Source organism: Scyliorhinus torazame, chromosome 4 (assembly GCF_047496885.1).
Source record: "Scyliorhinus torazame isolate Kashiwa2021f chromosome 4, sScyTor2.1, whole genome shotgun sequence".
Classification (NCBI taxonomy): Eukaryota; Metazoa; Chordata; class Chondrichthyes; order Carcharhiniformes; family Scyliorhinidae; genus Scyliorhinus; species Scyliorhinus torazame.
The window spans coordinates 209,843,089-209,866,119 of NC_092710.1; the positions used below are offsets into that span (position 1 = coordinate 209,843,089).

The following is a 23,031-nucleotide window of genomic DNA, read 5'->3' on the forward strand; positions in this document are numbered from 1 at the left end:
GGAAAAAGGCCTTGGGAATAAAAATCGGGAGTATCTGAAAGACGAATAGGAACCTTGACAGGACATTCATTTTCACACTTGGACCCTCACCGCCAATGTCGTATCCCACCCCCTAAAGTCCCCCTTTATCTCCTCCACCAACTTTGTTAAGTTCCATTTGTGCAATGTCTCCCACTCCCCCATCACCTGGATCACCAGATACCTAAATCTATCCCTGACTATGCTAAATGGCAACACTCCTAAATTAGTTCCCCGACCCGCCTCGTTCACCGGGAACACCTCACTTTTTCTCACGTTCAATTTATAATCCGAGAAAGCCCCGAACGTCTCTAATAAGCTCATAATTCTCCCCGTACTCTCCAGCAATGTTTTGTACTTAGACATCGAGGGCTTTGCCTTGGTCTGGAACTGGTTCTGTCTCAGGTTGAAGCATGTTTCATTTCAAACGGTCTCCATAATCGTTTGGCCTCTCCTGTCACACACCAGCCACCCTTTACCCTGGACCCACTCACTGTTAATCTGCACATGCCTTCTCTAACTGCTGAGCTCACCCCAGTCACCAGTCTTACGCCGACCCTTATCCTCCCAATTCCCGCAATCCTCGTCATCACGCTTCTCCTCCTGAATGCCCCCCCTCCACTCTCCCCGGACGAGAACGATACCTGTCACACCTGAAGGCTGACCAGTTTTCACCTGATTGCTTCCAATTTACTCCTCCTACAGAGACTGTTGTCTCATATCGCCAACACCCTAGTTCTCCCCTCAGGATTCCAACAATCTCTCCCAGTAAGAACTCTGCCACCAACCCCCCCCCGGATTCCTACCCGTGCCTTCCTTCCTACTCCTTCCCCTTTGTCATGATATGCAGGCACACACATAATGATATACAGACAAGCAGCTAATGGACACAGAGAACAGGACATGACCAATAAGCAGGCAGGACACGCAGGGGTGGGATCTGACTATAAATGACACGAGGCACTCACACTCCACCTCTTTCCACTGATGAACATCTAGAGAGTCAGTCGACGGTGTTTTTACAATCTCACACCTCCACCATGTGGCTAAGAGCTAGTCTGGTTCAGTCAGACAGAGTAACCACACTTAAGTTAGCAGAGAGTCAAACTCACAGAGAACTGTGCTAACTGTGCTATTAGTTCAATAAACCTGATTGAACTAACTTCAAGGTCTGGAGTATCTTTCTGATCTAAGCTGCATCCAGTTGCAGCCACTGTTAGACCAGTGTCCCGAACATGGCATGATACCAGGAGACTACTAATTTGAGGTGTGTGGTGGTATGTATTAGGGGTAGTATGGTACCTGTGAAGCCGAGAGGCTATTGGCTGGCAGGTCCTGGGTTCTGGTTGGATCTGCCGCCTGCTGGCTCCGCCCAGAAAGGCAGAGTATAAGAGCCCGAGTTCTCCCAGCAGCCGCATTCTGTAACTGAGCTGCTGGGGAACAAGTCTTGCTTAATAAATTGTAGCGCAACAATTACTCACTCAAGCCTCGATTGACTTCATCACTTCTCGACTTGAGTGAGTAATTGTTGCGCTACAAGGTGGCTTACCTCAGTCCGTTCCGGGACGACCAGCAAATGTGTCCCGGCACCATGGAGAAGATTCAGGCTCCTCACCAGCTCAGGACCTTGTGGTCCATCACAATCAAAATTTTATATCATGACAATTTTTAACATGATGGCCCGACATATCTCAACGAGGAGCATATAAGAGCAGCAGTAGTTCATTGAAACATACGTTGTTCTTCTCAGTATTGATAAATGATCTCAATTTTAATAATAATAATCTTTCTTATTGTCACATTAACTCTGCAACGAAGTTACTGTGAAAATCCCCAAGTCGCCACACTCCAGCACCTGTTCGGGTACACTGAGGGAGAATTTAGAATGTCCAATTCACCCAACAGCACCTCTTTCGAGACTTGTGGGAGGAAACCGGAGCGCCCGGAGGAAATCCATGCAGACACAGGGAGAACATACAAACTCCGCACAGACAGTGACCCAAGCTGGGAGTCTGGCGCTGTGAAGCAGTAGTGCTAACCACTGTGCTACCGCGCCGCCCAACGGGATGCAATATTGAAATGTGCTTATGATACAAAAATAGTACCATAGAATAGGATTGTTGAATGATTACAGCACAGAAAGAGATCATTCCACTTGTGACAATAAGTGATTATTATTATTATCCCTGGTTTAGCTCAGGTTTAGCTCAATGGGCTGGTTTCGCTCAGTGGGCTAGGCAGCTGGTTTGTGGGCTAAATCCTGGTTTAGCTCAGTGGACTAGACAGCTGGTTTGCAATGCAGAGAAGGCCAGCAGCGTGGGTTCAGTTCCCATACCTGCTGCAAATTCTGAATTCGCCCTCTGTGTACCTGAACAGGTGCCGGAATGCTTTTCACAGTAACTTCATTGCAGTGTTAATGTAAGCCTACTGGTGACAATAGAAAAGATTATTTATTTTGAATTTTTATTTTTTTCCCATTGTGCAAATGCGGGCTCTCTGCAAGAGCAATTTTGCTCGTCTTACATCTTCCCCCATAGCTCTGCATTTCTTTTCCTTCAGATGCTATTCTAATTGAAAGAAATGATTGAATCTACTTCCACCACCCCCTCAGGCAGTGCATTCCAGATTACAATGACTCACAGTGCAAAAAGTCTTTCCCTCACATCGCCTTTGATTATATGCCAATCGCTTTCAATCGCCACCTTCAGGTTCTCAATGTTTGCTCCAAAAGGAACAGTTACTCTCTATTTACTCTGTCCATGTCCCTCATGAATTTGAGCATCACCATTAAATCTCCTCTTAAACCTTCTTCTCCAAAGAGAAGGACATGAGCCTCTGCAATTTACCTACTATCCCTAACTGAGGTTCCTGATCCCTTGAACCATTCTTGTGAATCCTATCCTCACCCTCTCTAAAGGCTTCACATACTTCCTAAAAGCTGCTCTCAAGAGTAAGTAAGGAATGAATTACTCTTATGATTGTCTCTGCCATGACTGGAGAAATGACTGAGCTCTTTGCTGCATCTGCCCATAGCAATGTAACGGAGATTAAGCCTCGAGTGAAGGGAGGTTGCATTTTGGTGCAACAATATCAGTACAGCTGGTCATGTAGATAGTTATGTTGTTTTCTAAAAAAAAACTTCTGAGGCATCCTCCAGTACACTATATTTTGAATGATTAACACTAAATTAACATTTGTACCTTGCATTTTCAAGATAAATACTCAAAACATCAGAAGAATTTTGTTTTTAATGTCAGAGAAAAATACAATTCCTGTGAGCACCCATTCATGATTCAGACAATATGGTGTTTAGACAAGGCAGACTACACTTACATTTAATTTAGAAATGGCTTTTTCTGGTTTTCAGCTGATGCAAGTTATTTTCTTTGGAAGTGGTTAAAGAAAAATGAAGAATATTCTTTGATCAAAATCTGTTTTAAATTTTAGTAGCATGAAGTGTGGGAAGATCATGGCTAAAGAACATAAAGAAAATAAAATGTTGTGCCGGAAATCTTTCCCAGCTGTGTACTGAGGGCTCTGTTATTCAGCTCCGGATGTCAAAAAAAAATGGTTCAAATAACTTTAGAATTTTTCAAAATAACTTCAACTTTGGTATAAAAAAAACTTGACCAGGTAGAGTTCAGTTAAAAGAAATGGAAGGGAGTACAACATTACTGCTTTCAATTACAGTCGGGATTTTTTAAAATGATTGTAAGGAAATAACATACAGCTATTCCATAGACATTGGCTGTAGCCAAAGGGAACAGTTTACCCTGCAGTGCCAAGACTGCAGTTAACATTTGTTTTGAAATACCTTTAAACATTTTTTTTTAAAAGGAACTCCCACTTGTCCACTTCAATATATCCTTACACTCTACTTTCTGCAGCTTGAGGAAATTACTTATCAAAAACTATTGCCCAGTGCAAACAATCTACATCCTAGGTAAAAAATCCGGGGCAGAATTCTCCTTCCTGAGGCTAAGTGCTGGCACCAACGGAGAATCCGCAGGTGATGCCTGATGGGAGAATCGGCACGAACCCCTCACCGATTCTGGTAACGGTGAGGGGCTAGCACAGGCGCCACGTGAAACACCCGCGTAACATGGCAAACGGCCGGAGAATCGGCGGGTCCCGGGCCGCGCATACACAGGGCTGACGGGCTGCATCGGTCGCGCCGGAAAATGTGGCGCCGGCCGTGCTGGAACCCTAACCCGCCACCCTGACATCACAGCCCACCCCATAGCCACCTCCCATCAATACCCCCAGCCCTAGCAGCAACTCCTCGGCCAGCAGCATGGCTCCCAGACGAGTGTAGCGGCGCTGAACACTGTCCACACGTGGCCCATAGGGAGTGGATAGGGGGCGAAGCATCACAGGGGCCGGCTGATGATGCACCGACGGCCTTACGACTGCGCGCGGCCCTATGACTCGGATTTGGAGGTGGCGGAGCATCGCCAACCGCTGTCAAACCAGCACCTGCTCCGAATCTGGCGTCGGAAGCCATTCTCTGCCCGATCGCCGAACCTGATTTTGGCGCGGGCTACGGAGAATCCCGTCTCGGGCATTTAATTCATATTCCTTGAACTGCTGTTTCACTGTCACATATTGTTAACGGGCATAAGTCGTTGTCTTTTGCTCATAATAAAAGTGCAGTATTCCAGAATTGAAAAGATAAGCAAAATACCAATGAGGGTCTAGATGACACAGTGACATCTGACTCTTTATACTGCTGAAGTCATAAGAACATTTTATCCACTGAGGGAAATACTCTAAGTAATCTGAATACTCATACAATGTTGGTAATATTAATGGTCACTTCTCTTTGAAGGAGAGAGTCCTTATGAGCAATCATTGCATTAAAATATACTTAAAATATCATACAGCATATGATGACATTTGAAGTTGGCAAGACCTTTTACACCTACTTGTCCAAAGGTTCCCAACTCCACATTAGCCTTCCTCCAAGATTCATGAACTGTCAAACCTGACGTGTTTCACACAGGCGTCAGATAGGCACCTGCTTCACTGAAGACCTCAAACTCAGGGAAAATTGAGACAACCATTTAAAAGGCTGAAACTTGCTGTCACTTGATGTGAGTGTCAGCTCATAGCCAATCATTTTTCCCATGCTGATCAAAATGGTGCCCATCAGGAATTGGCTGGGAAATTTAAAGTTGCAGTTCCCCCATCCTCCATTTTTGACATGGACCTGCACTCCATTACCATTGGCATGGAATAATTCATACAGTGGCAAAACGAGAATAAAGAACAAAGAACAAAGAAAGGTACAGCACAGGAACAGGCCCTTCGGCCCTCCAAGCCCGTGGCGCCCATGCTGCCCGACTAAACTACAATCTTCTACACTTCCTGGGTCCGTATCCCTCGATTCCCATCCTAAATGTCACTATCGTCCCTGCTTCCACCACCTCCTCCAGGCACCCACTACCCTCTGTGTAAAGTGAGAAGTATCAGGATCTCCCTCCAGGTACCCCTTTCCCTCGAGGCACCAAGCCTGGGCCCTCGGGCACCCAAAGGAATCATCATAGAATTTACAGTGCAGAAGGAGGCCATTCGGCCCATCGAGTCTGCACCGGCTCTTGGAAAGAGCACTCTACCCAAGGCCAACACCGCCACCCTATCCCCATAACCCAGTAACCCCAACCAACACTAAGGGCAATTTTGGACACTAAGGGCAATTTAGCATGGCCAATCCACCTAACCTGCACATCTTTTGACTGTGGGGGGAAACCGGAGCACCCGGAGGAAACCCACGCAGACACGGGGAGGATGTGCAGACTCCGCACAGACAGTGACCCAAGCCGGAATCGAACCTGGGACCCTGGAGCTGTGAAGCAATTGTGCTATCCACAAGGAGCAGCAGCAGCAGCTTGACACCTCTGGGTCACATACTCTGGACTCTCAAGAGGTTATGCTCCATCCAAATCCCCTCGGCCTGTGACCCCTTCACCCTCGTCCTATGTCCCCACAAAGGGAGAAGCTGGTCCAATGGTGGAAAGCCAAAGTAAGCCAGGGCCCTACTGGCCTCAGTTCTCCAGAATATGGGTCGCTCAAGTCATCAAGGACAAGAGCAGAAAACTCCACAGGATGCCTCCACTCATGCTGCAGATGTTACGGCAGCACTTAGAAGTAGAAGTAAGCCAGGTAAAATCACAAAGTTTTGATCACAAATGGTTGCATGGGTGAACAGTATCACTGTATTATTCACTGTCACAAAATAATGTCTACTGTTGTCTTTCAGCATCATCATACAAGCTTTGCGAAGCCTTCCCCCAAACACTCCCACTCCTCCCCCACATCTCCATCACTCGCAATTCAGCTGCACACAGATGCACCACGGGTGATTCTGGAAGAACAACGTTTTATGACAGGGATTTTCACAGCCTTGTCTAAGCACTCCCCACGCACTTAAATCCTCCATCACACCCATCTGCCTGTGCTGAGCTTTTCCAGTGTTGCCTGCTGGGGTTCTCTTTCAGTTCTGCATCTGAGCTGACCAGAATCCCTGTGCACCCATCCCAAAGAAGGCTCCGATCACTTTCCCTTGAAATGAAACGAAATGAAATGAAATGAAAATCGCTTATTGTCACAAGTAGGCTTCAAATGAAGTTACTGTAAAAAGCCCCTAGTCGCCACATTCCGGCACCTGTACGGGAATTGAACCGTGCTGCTGGCCTGCCTTGGTCTGTTTTCAAAGCCAGCGATTTAGGCCTGTGCTAAACCAGCCCCCAATTAAGGGGCAATTTAGTGTGGCCAATCCACCTAACCTCCACATCTTTGGATTGTGAGGGGAAGACCCACGCAGGCACGGGCAGAATGTGCAGACAAATTAAGAAGGCCTTGCTTGGGTATTCCTATAATACAAGTGAAGCAAATGGCATAGGAAAGTTAGCAGCCAGCTGCCTGGTTGAGGGAATTCTGTTGCATTGTTCGCTGAGCAGATACAGTACACCTTCAATTTATTATGCAGGACTATCTAGTAGGGAGATTAGTAGTAAAGTTGGCCCCTTTTAAAATTCTTTCATGGGATGTGGTGTCACTGGCAAGGCCAGCACTTTTGCCCACCTCTAATTGCCCTGGAACTCAGTGGCTTGCTAAGCTATTTCCAAAGGCAGGTAAGAGTTAACCACATTGCTGTGGGTCTAGAGTCATGGGTAGGCCAGACCAGTTAAGGATGGTAGATTTCCTTTCCAAAGGGGCATCAGTGAACCAGTTGGGTTTTTACAACAATCAAGGTATTTAATGTCACCATAGTCCCAGATGACCATCGGCTTGTTTCCCCTTTGAGGGGGAGAGCTATTGGTGGTGGTTTAACCTGAGGATCACCATACCTCAGGTGAGGGGCAAGGTTAAGAAGGTGAGCCTTCATGAATAATCTCAGAAGTATGGGAATGGAACCCATGCCTTGTTCTGCATCACAAATCAGCTGTCTAGCCAATGAGCTCACAATCAATGCTCCCACCAACAATCAATGGCAATTGTCATGGTCACCATTACAGAGGCTAGCTTTCAATTCCAGATTGATTAATTTAGGGATTTGAGCTCATGTTTCCAGGGGGTTGGCCTGGACCTCTGGCTGACTCCTCCAGCAACATTAGCACTATCCCACCATTCCCCAGGGACTGGGATTACATACACGAGCATAATAAAATTCACAGCTCTTAAATTGGATTATTTATTTAATGTCAAAAAGCTGTTTAAATATCTTGTTAAATATAACAAGAGTAGTCAAGAGCAAAGAATTCAGTTTTGTCACAAGTCCATCTGAATAAGAAAGCATGTGTCGGGATCTTCCGCAGCTCCCCACCCCCATTCTCCTCGGCATGTTTTCAGGAAACATTGACAGCTCACCATTGGCTGCCAGCGAGATCCTTTGGTCCTGCGGAGGTCTGTGGCATTTAGTGTGGCTCGCCCCACTGCTGGAGAACCGGCCTCTGGTGGAACTGGAAGATCTGCCGACAAGAAGGGCTGGAAAGTCCTGCCATGTGATAGTTTTAACATGGTAAGATCATGTGGGGACCCAATATTCTGACCCTTGCATGTCTAAATCACAAAAGACAGGATTGTGACACCTATTATAATTTCCTCTACAAAGTACACCAACAAATTTAAAAAGCTGTAGTGGCCTTTATTACATATGAACCAGCCTTGCTCAGGTTACAATGAAAATCTAAATAGAAAAGATGTCTGTCCAATTGCTTTGTTTCCTGAAGTTTCAATGGTAATTGAGATCCATGCTGAGTAAATGGGAATGACAAACAGCAGCCATCTACAAACTCATTATGACAACAAAAGTGCCCAGCAGCTTCGAAGCTACCTACGTGATGCACACCTTGTCATGTTCTGTAGACTGGCCGAAGTGAATGATGAACTACAGAACATCTAGTTTAATTAATTTATTATGGAACAACTGCGTGATAAGATAACTAGGATGAATAAAGTAATAAATTACTAACACTAATCAACTATTGTAAAGTTACTGCAAAATACGTCCATCCTCCAGCACGACCTACTCCCAACTCCGGGGTCAAGAAGTGGTTTTACACTGCCACCTAGTGGTCGGAGGTCATGCATAACACTATGTACAAACTTTCTTTATGCTTATCATCCCACACCTCATGCTTCTGCTTTAAAATTATGCTCCAGCTGTGTATAATGTTTGCATTATTGTGAGAATAAAATCAGGTTCCAAATGAGAAGATATTTCAAATTAATTAAAACAAAATTGTGATAAATATTTTAAGCGGCAATTACGCTCAGTGCAAATCAAGTTTCTGCAATCTTCTGTGCTAGTTTTAGTTGTGCTAGAAGACAGCCCTGCCAAAAAAAGCTGTCCTGCCCTGGGATCAAATTATTCGCCACTGCAAGTTGCTACTGACTGCACCCATGTACAGAACTACATAGAAGCTTGTAAAAAATGTTTTTTTATAAATGTTTTTATTGGGTTTTTGAACAAAGTATATTTACCGTTATGTACACAGAATAAGAAATATATATATATATATATACACATATATAGAAGAGAAGGGCACACCCAAACATACCAAAAAAGTAATAATAAAAAATAAAATAGAATAACTGGTAGGGTATTGTGCATCAGCTCAGCAGCAGCAACTCTGTACAACTGGCAAAATTATTTACAACACTTAAGTAGGCGACTGTTTGTGGGGGGGAGGGAGGGGGTGGAGACTGGGGAGGTAAATATACATTTGGGTGCCGGAGAAACAATTACAGTGGGCAATAATCGAATGGGTTTGGTGTTGGTGTTGTCACTTGCTTCTCCCGGACGGATCTCGCTGCTGTTGTCGTCTCGCGCTCACCTCCGCTTCAGCCGTTCCTACCATCTTTCACCTGTATTCTCCTTTTTCTCTGTTCCTGGTGATGCCAAGTTTGTTATCGTATCCAGTGCCCTCCTTCCGGCTGTCATTTCACTGCCTTCCCCCCACCTCCCTGGTTCTCCTCTCTTGTTCCCTGTCCATTCCCTCTCCCCCCCCCCCCTCCCCTTCCTGTGGTTCACCTTTCTTTCCTCTTAGGTTTAGCTGTCCTCCCGGTCTCCCTCTCCCTCTCATGCTTTGGCTACTTTCCCCTGATTCCTGGCTACCTGGCTATTCTTCTGCTTGTTCGTTGGCCACAAACAGGTCTCGGAACAATTGGGTGAATGGCTCCCACGTTCTGTGGAAGCCGTCGTCTGACCCTCGGATGGCGAATTTGATTTTCTCCATTTGGAGGGATTCCGAGAGGTCGGGCAGCCAGTCTGTAGCTTTGGGTGGTGCTGCTGACCGCCAGCCGAACAGGATTCTACGCCGGGCGATCAGGGAGGCACAGGCAAGGGCATCCGCCCTCCTCCCCAGGAATAGATCTGGCTGGTCTGAAATCCCGAAGACCGCCACTTTCGGGCATGGCTCCACCCTCATCCCCAACACTTTGGACATTGCCTCGAAGAAGGCTGTCCAGAACCCCGCAAGTCTGGGGCGTGGTTGGCCGGACCTCCTTGGCACCGTTCACATCTATCCTCCACCTCCGGGAATAACCTACTCATACGGGTTCTTGTTAAGTGGGCTCTATGTACCACTTTTAGCTGCGCCAGGCTGAGCCTTGCGCACATGGAGGTGGAGTTGACCCTGTGCAGTGCTTCGCCCCAGGGTCCCCAACCTATTTCAATCCCCAGGTCCTCCTCCCATTTCTTTCTTGTTGCATCCAGTATGGTGTCGGCTCTCTCTACCAGTCGGTCATACACGTCGCTACAGTTTCCTTTATCTAGTATGCTTGCGTCCAGTGACTCTTCCAGTAATATCTGTCGTGGCGGTTGTGGGTACGTCCTTGTCTCCTTTCGTAGGAAGTTTTTGAGTTGTAGATACCTGATGAGACCATCAATTCACACGAGACGATTAGTAGAAGTGAACAGTGGTATTAATCAGCTAGATCTGTGCCTGCTTGCGTCTGCTCTGTACTGAGTGCCGCCTACAGGCTGCAGGTTTATGTACCACCCCTGAGAGGGCAGAGCCACAGGCGGAGCCCACAGGGGCATCAACATAATACAGTACAATACAGTGGTGAATTGCAGTAGCAATACGTTCACCACAATACCTTAGCTCGTTCCCCCTGGCTAGCTGGAATTTCTCTGTCAGTTCATCCAGTGTTGCGATCCTGCCGTCCGTGTATAGGTCCCTGACTGTCAGTGTCCCTCTGTCCTGCCCCCACCTTTTGAAGGTGGCATCAATCAGTGCTGGTGTGAGCCTATGGTTGTTGCAGATGGGAGCTTTGTCCAACATTTTGGTCAGGCCAAATTGCTGCCGTAGTTGGTTCCAGGATTGGTGGGTGGCTATCACCACTGGGCTGCTGGAGTGTTTTTTGGGTGGGGATGGGAGTGCTGCCGTGGCGAGGGCTCGGAGGGAGGTCCCCATGCAGGAGGCCTCTTCCACACCCACCCACTCAGCTTCTGGCTCCTTGATCCTTCGCCTTATTCGCTCGGCCGTCGCCGCCCAGTGGTAGAATTGTAGGTTTGGGAGGGCTAGCCCGCCCCTGGATTTTGTTTTTTGTAGGACCTTCTTTGGGATCCTAGCATTCTTCCCCCCCCATACGAACGCAATGATTAGTTTGTCCAGTGCTTTGAAAAAGGCCTTGAGGATGTAGATCGGAATGGATCTAAGTCGGAAGAGGTACCTGGGCCGTACGTTCATTTTGATTGTCTGGTGTCAGCACAAGGACACGCTAATGACTATGTTTTAAAAGCTGTCAAACTTTTTTTCCAAATAGACCTGCTGCTGTAATTAAGGAAACTATATATTTTTAAATATCATATACCTTTTTTAAAAATCAGGTTACTCATGAGTAATGGAATAGACAATGGGCGGGATTCTCCGTTGCCCGACGCCGATATCGTAATCGCCGACTGGGTGGATAATCGACTCCGACGCCAAAATCGGGGCCGCCGCAAGTGTCAGCCATGCTCCGCCCCCTTGGAAATGGCATCATCGCGTTGTGCGCTGCGCGCCGTGCCATTAGCCAGCCCGTCCGCGATGCTCCGCCCCGATGGGCTGAGTTCCCAATGCAACGGGACACGTGTGGTTTCAGCCATGTGGGAACCCGGCCTGATGGCTGTGTACTGTGTCCAGCATCGCCACACTCGGCCGGGATCTGTGCCGCTGGCTGGGGGGGTCTTCTGCAAGGGCTGGGGGGACTGGTGGAGGGTGGCCAGGGGATGGCCAGCGAGTGTGCTGTGGGGTTGTTGATGGCGGGTTGGGTCCGTGCATGCCCAGCGTCATGTTGTACAGTGCGGTTGCTGTAGGTCGTCAGCTGTGCGCATGCATGGCCAGGGACCTAGAGATTCTCCGGCCATTTTTGGCGTGGGAGCAAGGAGTTTCACCCGGCGCTGCTGCAAGCCCCTCACTCGCCTCGCAATCAGTGAGGGTTTCACGCAGATATTTTGGTAGGAAAAGTCCACACGGCTCCGTTGGCGCCAACACTTCGTCGTTGAAAGGGAGAATCCAGCCCAACATATATTTTTGATGAATAATCCATTTTCAGTGTATTAGGTTACTGTTCTTAAAAATAGCCAGAACTACTTTGAAAAGAAAACACTACTTTCTAAAATGCTCCTCAATAGTAGCATGTGGCAAATTTTAATTTCTGTGATATGAAAATTAGTTTGAGTATTTTCATAGAATTTCACAGAATTTACAGTGCGGAAGGAGGTTATTCAGCCCATCGAGTCTGCACCGGCCCTTACAAAGAGCACCCTACTCAAGCCCACGTCTCTACCCTATCCCCGTAACCCAGTAACCTCCACTTAACCTTTTTGGACACTAAGGGCAATTTATCATGGCCAATCCACCTAACCTGCACATCTTTGGGCTGTGGGAGGAAACCGGAGCACCCGGGGGAAACGCACGCACACACGGGGAGGATGTGCAGACTCCGCACAGACAGTGGCCCAAGCTGGGAATCGAACCTGGGACCCTGGAACTGTGAAGCAACTGAGCTAACCACTATGCTACCGTGCTGCCCATGTAGAAACTGAAGGAAAAGGAAAACCCATCTCATAGCTAGCACATTTTAGAAATGAAAACTGGAAATGCTGGGGAAACTCAGCAGGTGTGTAGAGAGAAACAGAGTTAACGTTTCGAGTCTGTACGACTCTTCTTCAGAGTTGAACATACTTGAAACATCGGGTGGGATTTACCGGCTGGTCACACCGGTGGGATATTCCGGTCCCACACCGGCGCACGGGTTTCCCAGCGACGAGGGGTGCATTTGACGAATGTGATATAAAATAGTTACTTTAATGATATTAGTTACTGTAATGTAGATATAGGCCGGTCTAATTCATGTTAGTTCACAGACAAAGGATTTCAGAGAGCATGGCAAAGGAGGGGGGGATGGGGTGTTTAGAGTATGAGGAGAAAAGGATGCTGGGTAATAAGAGGCCAGGGGAAGGGATGAGAAGTGAGCCAATTAGGATGCATGGCCAGGTCAGGAGGTGTATAGGATGACCTATGGGAATCGTGTATGTGAAACTTGATGCCATTTGAATGTGTTGGTAGAGATTTCTTTGTTCTACAGAATCACTCGATTCTGGAGACCCAGGAGGCAGCTTGCGTTCTGGGTTTGTGTGAAACGAGTCAGACTTGCAAGTCAAATAAAAATAACTAATGCTATGCCTACAAATCCATCTCGAGTTTTATTGAGGCCAGACTGACGGGTAAAGAATTTATTATTTCTAATTTCACCAGGAAATCCCGCTGGCGGGCCGCCTCCCCTGCCGAAAAGCACCTGGCAGGTTGGTCGGTAAATCCCGTTCAATAACTCTGTTTCTCTCTCCACAGATGCTATCAGACCTGGTGAGATTTTCCAGCGTTTTCTGTTTTTATTTCAGATTTCCAATATCTGCAGTAATTTGCTTTTAGCACACTTTAGAATTCAGTTAGTGCCCAGATTACCGATTACTCCCAAAGGAGAAACGTTTGGGCCCCGAATGTTACATGGGGGATGGATATGACCCCCAACCCCCAGTATAAAGGTTTGGGGAAAACCTTTAATGGGCACAGAGAACTCAAACAGGACCCCCTGACCCTGCCCCAGGAAGAATCCCAGCTGCAGCATGAGGAGGCCCTTAATTGGACATCAATTTGTCATTTAAGAGCCTCAATTGGCCTACATGCATGCAGTCCATCCAACTCTGCTGAGGGTAAAATACCAGCAGGCAGGGGCAGTGGCAGGTAGGCGACTGACACCAGGTGCTATACCATAGTATCCTATTTTATGCCTCCCGCACCTCCAGGTGCTGCAAAATCAGACCCTTGGTAAGTATATTTAACTGCCATATTGCTGGGATTTCATGCACAAACTGATCACCTGTTTGAGGGTTTTTTTTATACTAGGGTTGCACAGTGGTTATCACTGCTGCCTCACTGTGCCAGGGACCCGGGTTCGATTTCAGCCTTGGGTGACCGCCTGTGTGGAGTTTGCTCTTTCTCTTTGTGCTCTGGTTTCCTCCCACAGTCCAAAGATGTGCAGGTTAGTTGGATTGGCCGTGCCAAATTGGTCCTTAGTGTCCAAAGATGTGCAGGTTAGGTGGGGTTAAGGGGTTACAGGGATAGGGTGGAAGGAATAGGCTTAGGTCGGGTGCTCTTCCACAGGATCGGTGCAGACCTGACAGGGCGAATGGCCTCCTTCTGCACTGTAGGAATTCTATCCCAATTATGAGGATATTCCTCCTACTGCATACTATTGTCAAAATAATGATTCAGTTATTAGAGCTGAGATTACGCTCTTGCTGATCCCCTTGTGCATGGGATGTAAAGCTAAAACATTCTACCCTAAGGTCCAGCATCACTCCCCACTTGGGGAACCCCCAGAAAGATTAGAATTGTAGGTTCATTCAAAATGAAGCTGGCAGAAATATCTTGGCTTCACACATGAAATAATTTTTTTTAAACATTATACATTGCGGGTTCCCACCAGACTTGATAGATATAGAAGCCATGTTTATTAATTCAATTCCACAAGGCACGTTGCTAATGTGGTACTAATGCGGCCATAAAACACAGATTTATGAGAACAGCATCACATTTACAGATTGATGTGTGTAACGGAATTAGTCAATGGGATGAACTATAACTCTGGACAATAATCAAGGGGAAATTTCAACATGCGCTTAAATGTTGCTATTTATTTATGGGAAGTAAAGTAAATTTAAAAAAAATATATGACTGCACACACCCTCCAGCCTGCATTTGGACTTTATATTCAATCATGTTCCCACATCAAAGGGAGCTGTAATCTGCCTTAGCAACTGCCCATGAATGCAAAACCTCTACCGAATAGACCTTGCTCAATGAGCTTTGGCAGGCCAAGCCTGCCTGATTAGACCCTTGTGAATAAATTCATCCACTAAATTCATCAGTGTGTTTGGAATCATGACCAGAGGAGGCTAATTTCACGTATAACATCCTGAGTGGTATATTTTCCATGCTGAAAAATAATTAGGAGGGAAACAAATCAAATCTGCGACGCGGTATTAAATAACAGTTTTGCCAACTGCTGCTATATTCCATGCACCTCTTCCAGAGACAGGCATTACATACGTCAGTATAGACCCTTACAGCTGTAATGGAAAAAAAAACAGGAACAAATAACTTCCCAAATATTGCTTGTTGCACTATAGGAGATCTGAAGAAAGCTCTATTCAGAGGTTGAAGCCCCTGGAGAAAATACTGAGAGACCTTGAGCAGCTCGTGAGTTTAAAACATTTGTAACTTTGAAACTTTGTTCAAGAGGTATTCTGGAATGGTTTCCAATGGGTCCATTATTTTTTTGAAGCTGCAAACTATCCCCCCTCACCACAACACATGTTTTTTTCCCCTTCCTTTCTCCACTCCCCTCCTGAGGATGCAGACTCTCTTGGATACACTGAGTGGCGCTGGCAACTCTCTGATCTCACCCAAGTTACCGTTCTTCATTGGCGCACTGTGACTGCTGGGTGTCAGTAGATGACCGTCTCATGGAACATCACCAGTCAGCATAAATGTTCTCATATGGCTATCCAATCCGGAAATTACATGAGTATCGGAAACCTAACTGAGCTTCTTCCACAGCCCAAGGGCCTTGCAGCCAACTCCAGGTGCTGTTCCGACTGAGTTAGAAAATTCAGCAGAAATGACAGATCGAATCTGGGATTTTCCTGTTCTCTATTACTCTCCAAGCCACAGGGCAGTACAGTTATTCACAATGCCATCAGGGAAGTTATCAAAAACATCGGGAGCTCTGTTCAGCAGCAGATTTACTGTCAATTGAGTTAGTGTCTTCCAAGTTCTGTTGCTACTTTGCAAAAATGTGAGATATATGTGTCCATGTTACAAACATATGAGCACTGGCTGATAGGGAAAGACTCTCTGGTACATTCAGCCTGTCCACACTATAGACAAGAGTGGTCACTCGATGGCTTAATGACGCGACTACTTAAGACAGGCATTTTAAAAGTGGGGGTCACGACCCGCGGGTGGGTCGTGGGCGGGTGTCGGGAGGGTCGCGGAGCCAGCCATCGTGGTGTTCCCGATCGCGGGAATTCACATGCAACAGCCGCAGCAGCCAGCTTTTACCAATGCCAGCTGCGAGCAGCTTTGAAAATGGCAGCCAAGAGATGGAGTTGGGGAAGAGGCAGCGGGAGGGCGGTGAGGGAGTGGAAATGGAAGAGGGGATGATTTGAGGACGAGGGAGCCTCTCTCCTGCGGCGCTGGGGAGGAGTGGGAGGGGGGTTTGAGTGAAGCGGTATGGAGTGAACCCCACCCCCGGGCTCTCTTAGAGTTAGTGGGCGGGGCGGCGAGCGGGTGGTACAGTCCGTGGATCTCTCAAAATGGCGGCGGCAGTGCGAGTGGAGTTGGGAGCCAGCAGCGGGATGAAGGCTGAGGGGCCGGGTCCTGGACTCTTCCACAAGGTGCCCCCAGTTCGACGGCGGGGTCATTCTTGCCGCCGATATGCTGAGCTCTTACGGATCGATGGCGCGATTCCGCAACATCTCCAGGCTGATGAAGGTGAACAATAGCACGATACTAGGAGCATCGGGTGACTATGCAGATACCAGTACCTGAACCAGGCCATCGAGCAGATGATGATTGATGAACTACTGGGGGATGGGCACAGCTACAGTCCGAAAGCTATCCATTCCTGGCTGACCAGAGTCAAGTACAATTGGAGGAGTAAGATGAACCCTCTGTGGAACACCGTCATCATTGGTGGAATGAACAATGGCAAGAGTTTCCTAGGTTACATGGACAAGCTGGGAGTCGCCTACGAGTCTGCGAAGGTGGCAACGGGCTTCGGGGCCTACCTGGCGCAGCCCCAGAGAGAAGTTGCCGAAAGGCAGGCACAGATTTCGAAAGATGAGGCACGCCAGCTGATCGAGCGCTGCCTGAAGGTCCTGTATTACCGGGACACACGCTCCTACAACAGGTATCAGATAGCGACTGTGACAGCGGTTGGTGTGGCGATTACCGGACCTACGTCTACAGAAACCAACTGGGAAATAGTGCATCTGATCAGTGGGTTTGAATAGAAGAAGAGTGTGTATTTACAGAACGGCTGATCAATGGACAGGAGCAGAAACGTTCTCTCTGCGATCGCTAGTCTGCCAATGTATCCTGCTGATGTTTCATTGTGTTTCCTGTGATGGGTATGTCTATAATCGCTGGGGAAAATAAAATAATGTTTAAAAAAAAAAAAAAATGGCAGCCACGACCAGCTAACGAAATGCGGGTGCACTGTGCATACGTGTCCGCTCATCAGTGCGCATGTGGCCCAGGAGTGTTGGGACCTGATCCCGGGGTCAAAGTGCAATCGTGGCCGCTGACTGCGTGGTGATCACTGATGATGAACAAGGCTATGACTTTGATCTGTTTTGCATCCCTAAACATTACTGTAATGATCTGGAGAGAGTATATATTCCTTATGGTCTAATCATGGACAGAACTGAACATTTGGTAAGGGATATAATGAAAGCCATGGGAAATCATTACATCGTCGCCCTCTGTGTATTGTGTGCTGTCCTTTTAGACTACATTAAAGCACTGAATCGAAATAGTGACCAGTCAGTCCCAATGACGGTGGACTTCATCCGTTTGAAGTGTTACTGTAATAATCAGTCAATAGGGGAGCTACTCAGAGTTTATGAACTGAGGTACGAAATCCACGCACTCCTCCTGTGAACCTGATTGGAGTGAGACCATGAGGACGAAGCAGGCTCACCTCTCAAATTCGGCCGGCGTGGGTCCCGAAGGTTGGCAGGTTGGAAAAATGGGTCCCCGGAAACAAAGTTTGAAAAACACTGACTCAAGAGGTTCTGTGATAGAAAAGCAGAATTCTCCTCAGGGCACGGGCAGAATACAAACATGCATTAGCTGCTCAGCTAGTGAATAAACTATTGTTTGTTCAAAGTCCTGGGTCGCCAGTCTTTGGGAACCCTCATTTTTTAAGAAATATTTTATTGGGGGTATTTTCAAATATATACAGATCAGAAACGAGCGAACAACAGCAACAGTAAACCAAAACGATTAACACTATTCCCCCGTACAGCCCCTTCCACCTCCTCTTTTTACACCCAGGACCCCTCCCAAAATCCAAACGAAACAAAAACGTGCTACTGTCCCTTAAAGAAGTCAATTAATCGCCTCTGCCTTGTGGAGGACCCCTCCTCCGCCCGTCTTATGACGAACTTGATTTTTTTGAGGTGGAAGAACTCTGCCAAGTCTCTCACGCATTACCCCACTTTCAGCCGCTGAGTCCCGCCAGCACAGCAAGATCTGCCTCCGGGCTATCAGGGAGGCAAAGGCTACCACATCAGTCTTTCTCCCACCTGCACTCCTGGATCCTCCGACACCCCAAATATCACCATCCAAGGGCTCAATGCCACCGCCACTCCCAAAATCTTTGACATTACGTTTGCAAACTCTTTACAGAACCCCTCCAACCTCAGACATTCCCAAAACATATGGACATGGTTCATCGTACTCCCTGCACACCCCTGGAAAAAAACGGCTCATCCTAACCCCGTCACATGAGCCCTAAGCACCACCTTAAACTGTATGAGATTCAGTCTTGTACACAACGAGTTGATCCTCCGCAGAGCCTTATTCCACACCTCAGATTGCATCGCCCCTCCCAACGCCTCCTCCCACTTGCACCGGACCTCCTCCAGTGGGGCGTCCTCGCTCTTCATCAGCTCCCCTTATATATCTGACACCTTCACTCGCCTATCTCATCCTCGGAGAGCAGCTTGTCCTATAGCGCTGGAGGTAGCAGCTGCGGGAATGAACCCACCTCCTTCCTCAAGAAGTCCCTTACTTCCAGGTGCCAGAACCCATTCCCATTCGGCAGCAAGTACACCTCCTCAAGCTCCTCCAATTCCGTGAATGTACCCCCCACAAACCGGTCCCGAAAATACTCTATCCCCAACCGTCCCCTCCCCCTCGCATCCAGCCCCGCCGGAACGAACCTGTGGTTGCCACAGGGGCATGCCCTACATCCTACAGTGCGGCCGACATTGATTCCACATCCTCAATATTGATACCACCACAGGGCATGTGGAGTACCGTGGCCGGGTAGAATGGAAGGGGTGCCAACAATAGCACCCTCAGACTGGTCCCTGTACACAAAGCCTCCTCCATCCGTCCCCACACTGACCATTCCTCCACCGCCCACGTCCGTACCTTAGCTATGTTCGACATCCAATAATAATTCCACAGATTTGGCAGCCAGCACCCCCCCCCCCCCCCCCCGCTATCTCTTACCAAAAACACCCTCCTGGTCCGGGGAACGTTACCCGCCCACACGAACGCCAGTATCATCTTATTCACCCCACTAAAAAAAGACTTGGGCATGAAAATCGGGAGATTCTGAAACACAAACGACACTTTGTCGTCTTTACCGTCTGAACCCTTCCAGCCAACGGCAAAGGCAATACACCCCACCTCCTAAAGTCCTCCTTCATTCCCTCCACCAGCTTTTCCAGATTTAACTTGTGCAACTGGGCCCAGCTTTGTGCCACGTGTATTCCAAGATAACAAAAGCCCCTACCAACTGAAATGGCAACCTCCTTAAACTCCCCCACTGTCCCCGGGTGTTGATCTCACTTTTCCCCATATTGAGCTTATTTCTCAAAAAAAGACTGAACTCCCTCAAGATCCCCATAATCATGTTGAAACTTTTAACCGGGTTCACAATATATAACAAGATGTCATCAACCAATAAAGAGACACAAACCTCCAAGCCGTAAGTGTCGTTGCTAACAGTTTGATTGCTGGGGCAAAGAGTAAAGGGGATAGCGGGCACCCCTGTCTCGTCCCCCGATGCAACCCAAAATACTCCAAATTGACATTATTGGTCTGCACACTCGCCTTAGGAGCCCTATACAACAATCTCACCCAATCAACAAACTCTGCCCAAACCTGAACCGCCCCTGTACCTCGAATAAGTATGGCCACTCCACACGGTCAAACACCTTCTCCACGTTCATAGACACAACCACATCCCAGCCTGTCGAGGGCATCATCATCACATTCAATAGCCTCCGAACATTGCCCGATAGCTTCTGCCTTTCACGAACCCCATCTGGTCCTCCCCTATCACCCCTGCACACAATTCTGTATCCGCACCACCAGCAGCTTCGCCAGTAGCTTCAATTCCACATTTAACAACAATATCGGGCGTTACGACCCACTGCTCCGGGTCCTTATTGTTCTTTAAAACGAGCGCGATAGACGCCTGAGGCAGCTCACTTCTCCCACTAACTTATTGTACATCTCCACTAGCAGGGGCCCCAGCTCCGACCCAAACCTTTTATAAAAATGAGGGCAGCACGGTAGCATTGTGGATAGCACAATTGCTTCACAGCTCCAGGGTCCCAGGTTCGATTCCCGGCTTGGGTCACTGTCTGTGCGGAGTCTGCACATTCTCCCCGTGTGAGCGTGGGTTTCCTCCGAATGCTCCAGTTTCCTCCCACAGTCCAAAGATGTGCGGGTTAGGTGGATCGGCCATGCTAAATTGCCCATAGTGTCCAAACATTGCCCTTAGTGTTGGGTGGGGTTACTGGGTTATGGGGATTAGGTGGGGTTACTGGGTTATGGGGATAGGGTGGAGGTGTTGACCTTGGGTAGGGTGCTCTTTCCAAGAGCCGGTGCAGACTCGATGGGCTGAATGGCCTCCTTCTGCTCTGTAAATTCTATGATAATCTATGAAAACCACTGGGTATCCATCCGGGCCAAGGTATCCCCGACTGCATCACCCCACACAATCCATCACCTCCCCCAACACCTATACCCTCGCCTCATCTACCCGCACCTCATCCACCCTCAGGAACTCCAGCCCAACCAGAAACCATCTCATGCCCTCAACCGCAGCCGGGGGCTCCGAGCTGTCCAATTTCCAATAGAAAGCCTCAAACACCCATTTATCTCTGGCTTCGTTACCAGCTTGCACCCCCGCCCCTGTATCTCATCCGTCCAATCTCCCTCGCTGCCGCCTGCCTCCTCAGCTGATGCACGAGCCTCGTACACTGCCCCTCTGGCCTTGCGCAGTTGTCCCACCACCTCCTACTAGCCCAAATTCCATTTGGAGCTTCTGCCTCTCCTTCAGCAGCGCTTCTTCTGGTGCCACAGAGTAGCTGCGGTCCACCGGCAGAATGGCCTCCACCAGTTGCTGCCTCTCTGCCCGCTCCTCCCTCACCTTATACGCCCTAATTGAAATAAACTCCCCTCTAACCAATGTCTTCAACACTTCCCACAATGTAGCTGCAGAGAGCTCTCCCATCTTAATATGCTCCACGTAGTCCTGAATAGCCACTCCTATCTTCCCACAGACCTCCTTTTTGGCCAATAACTCCACATCCAAACTCCACTGCAGCCTCCGGGAGCTCGCCCCCGCCACCCGCAGGTCCACCCAGTGTGGCGCGTGGTCGGACACCATCATCCCCGAATACTCGGTCCCAACCACCCCGGCCAGCAGTGCCTTGTCTAGGACAAAAAAGTCAATCCGGGCGTACCCCTGTGGACATACAAAAGGAACGAAAATTCCTTTGCCCTCGGCCTCTCAAACCACTAATGGTCCACCACCCCCATTCACTCCATAAACCCCAACAACTCCTTAGCATTGCCGAAGACCTCATAGACCTGGGGAATGACTGGACCAGCCTAGGATCCAGCAACATATTAAATTCCCCCTCATGATCAGCCGCTGCGTATCCAGGCCCAAGATCTTTGCCAGGACTCGCCTCAGAAACTCCACATCGTCTCAATTTGGGGTATAAATGTTCACCAGCACCACAAGCGCCCCCTGCAGTCCCGCTCACCATCACAAATCTACCCCTACGGTCCGCCACTATGCTCCCTACCGCAAAACCCACTGCCACCCCCCTCGTCTTCATATCCAGCCAGAATGAAACACTTTTCCCATCCATCTCTTCCTAAGCCTAGTCTGATCTGTCGTGTTGGGTGTTCCAATACACAAACGAACCAACACGGTTGTGGATAGTACAACTCTGTTTTATTATTCTGTACAATAATAACTATTAACTTCTGGCTGTGGTTCGTACTTCACCAGCTAACCTGTGGACCCAGCCCTAGCACTATCTTAGTGAGGCACTCAGCACATGGTGTATGTCTGAGTGGCACGCTGTGAGCTCTGTGCTCTGAGCTATCTCCTGGTAGAATGAGCGGGAACTGTGGTGTTCCCTGTTTTATAGTGTGTGTGCTCTCACTGGTGATTGGCTGTGATGTTGTGTGTGTGTTGGTTGGTCCATCAGTGTGTGTGTGTGATTGCACCATGATATGTTAATATGGATATCATGACATGATCCACCACCTTCAAATAATTCTCTTGCAAAAACACAACGTCCACCTTCAAACTCCTCAAATGCGCGAACACGGGTGACCTATTTACTGGCCCATTTAATCCCCAAACATTCCATGAAATCAGCCGCGTCAGGGGATCCCGGCCTCCCTCCCCTCCTGCCATATCATGACTTTAACCAGCTCCCCCAGGTCCATGCCCCATGCCCCCCAGGGTCTCCCTAAGATGTCCGCCGCCATCACCCCTTTAAACAACTGCGCCACACCAACTCAGTCCAAGTCAGCAACTCCCCCACGCCTCCGCTGCCATCCCTAACAGAGGAAGAGAGAAAGAAAACTAGCCCCCCTCTCCTCCCCCCACAACAGATCTATCCCGCACTTCATTCCTGTTAACTAGTCTATCCGTAAGCATGGTGGCTCCCACTCAAGGCAGCTGCCTTCCCCCAACAGCGCCCCCCCCCCCACCCCCACGCCATTCCTTGTACCTGCTCCTCCACATTTCCACTTACACCCACTTTCCCAATAACCCACGTAATACTGAATGTGATACAATATTCAACCCAGCTGATCTGGGACCAGTGTTCCAGCGGAAAGGATAAGTAGTGTGGTGTAGTGAATGTATTCACCAGAGTATAAACTGTCTGTTTAGAACTGTGGC

At 48.3% G+C, this 23,031-nt stretch overlaps 1 protein-coding gene and 1 pseudogene across 6 annotated transcripts in view; one reads left to right on the forward strand and one right to left on the reverse strand.

Moving 5' to 3' along the window:
- lama2 (laminin, alpha 2) overlaps positions 1–23,031 on the reverse strand; it is a 747,099-nt gene that overhangs the window by 546,095 nt on the left and 177,973 nt on the right. The window lies entirely within an intron of this gene.
- Positions 7,860–17,089, forward strand: LOC140411185 (proteasome subunit beta type-4-like; annotated as a pseudogene).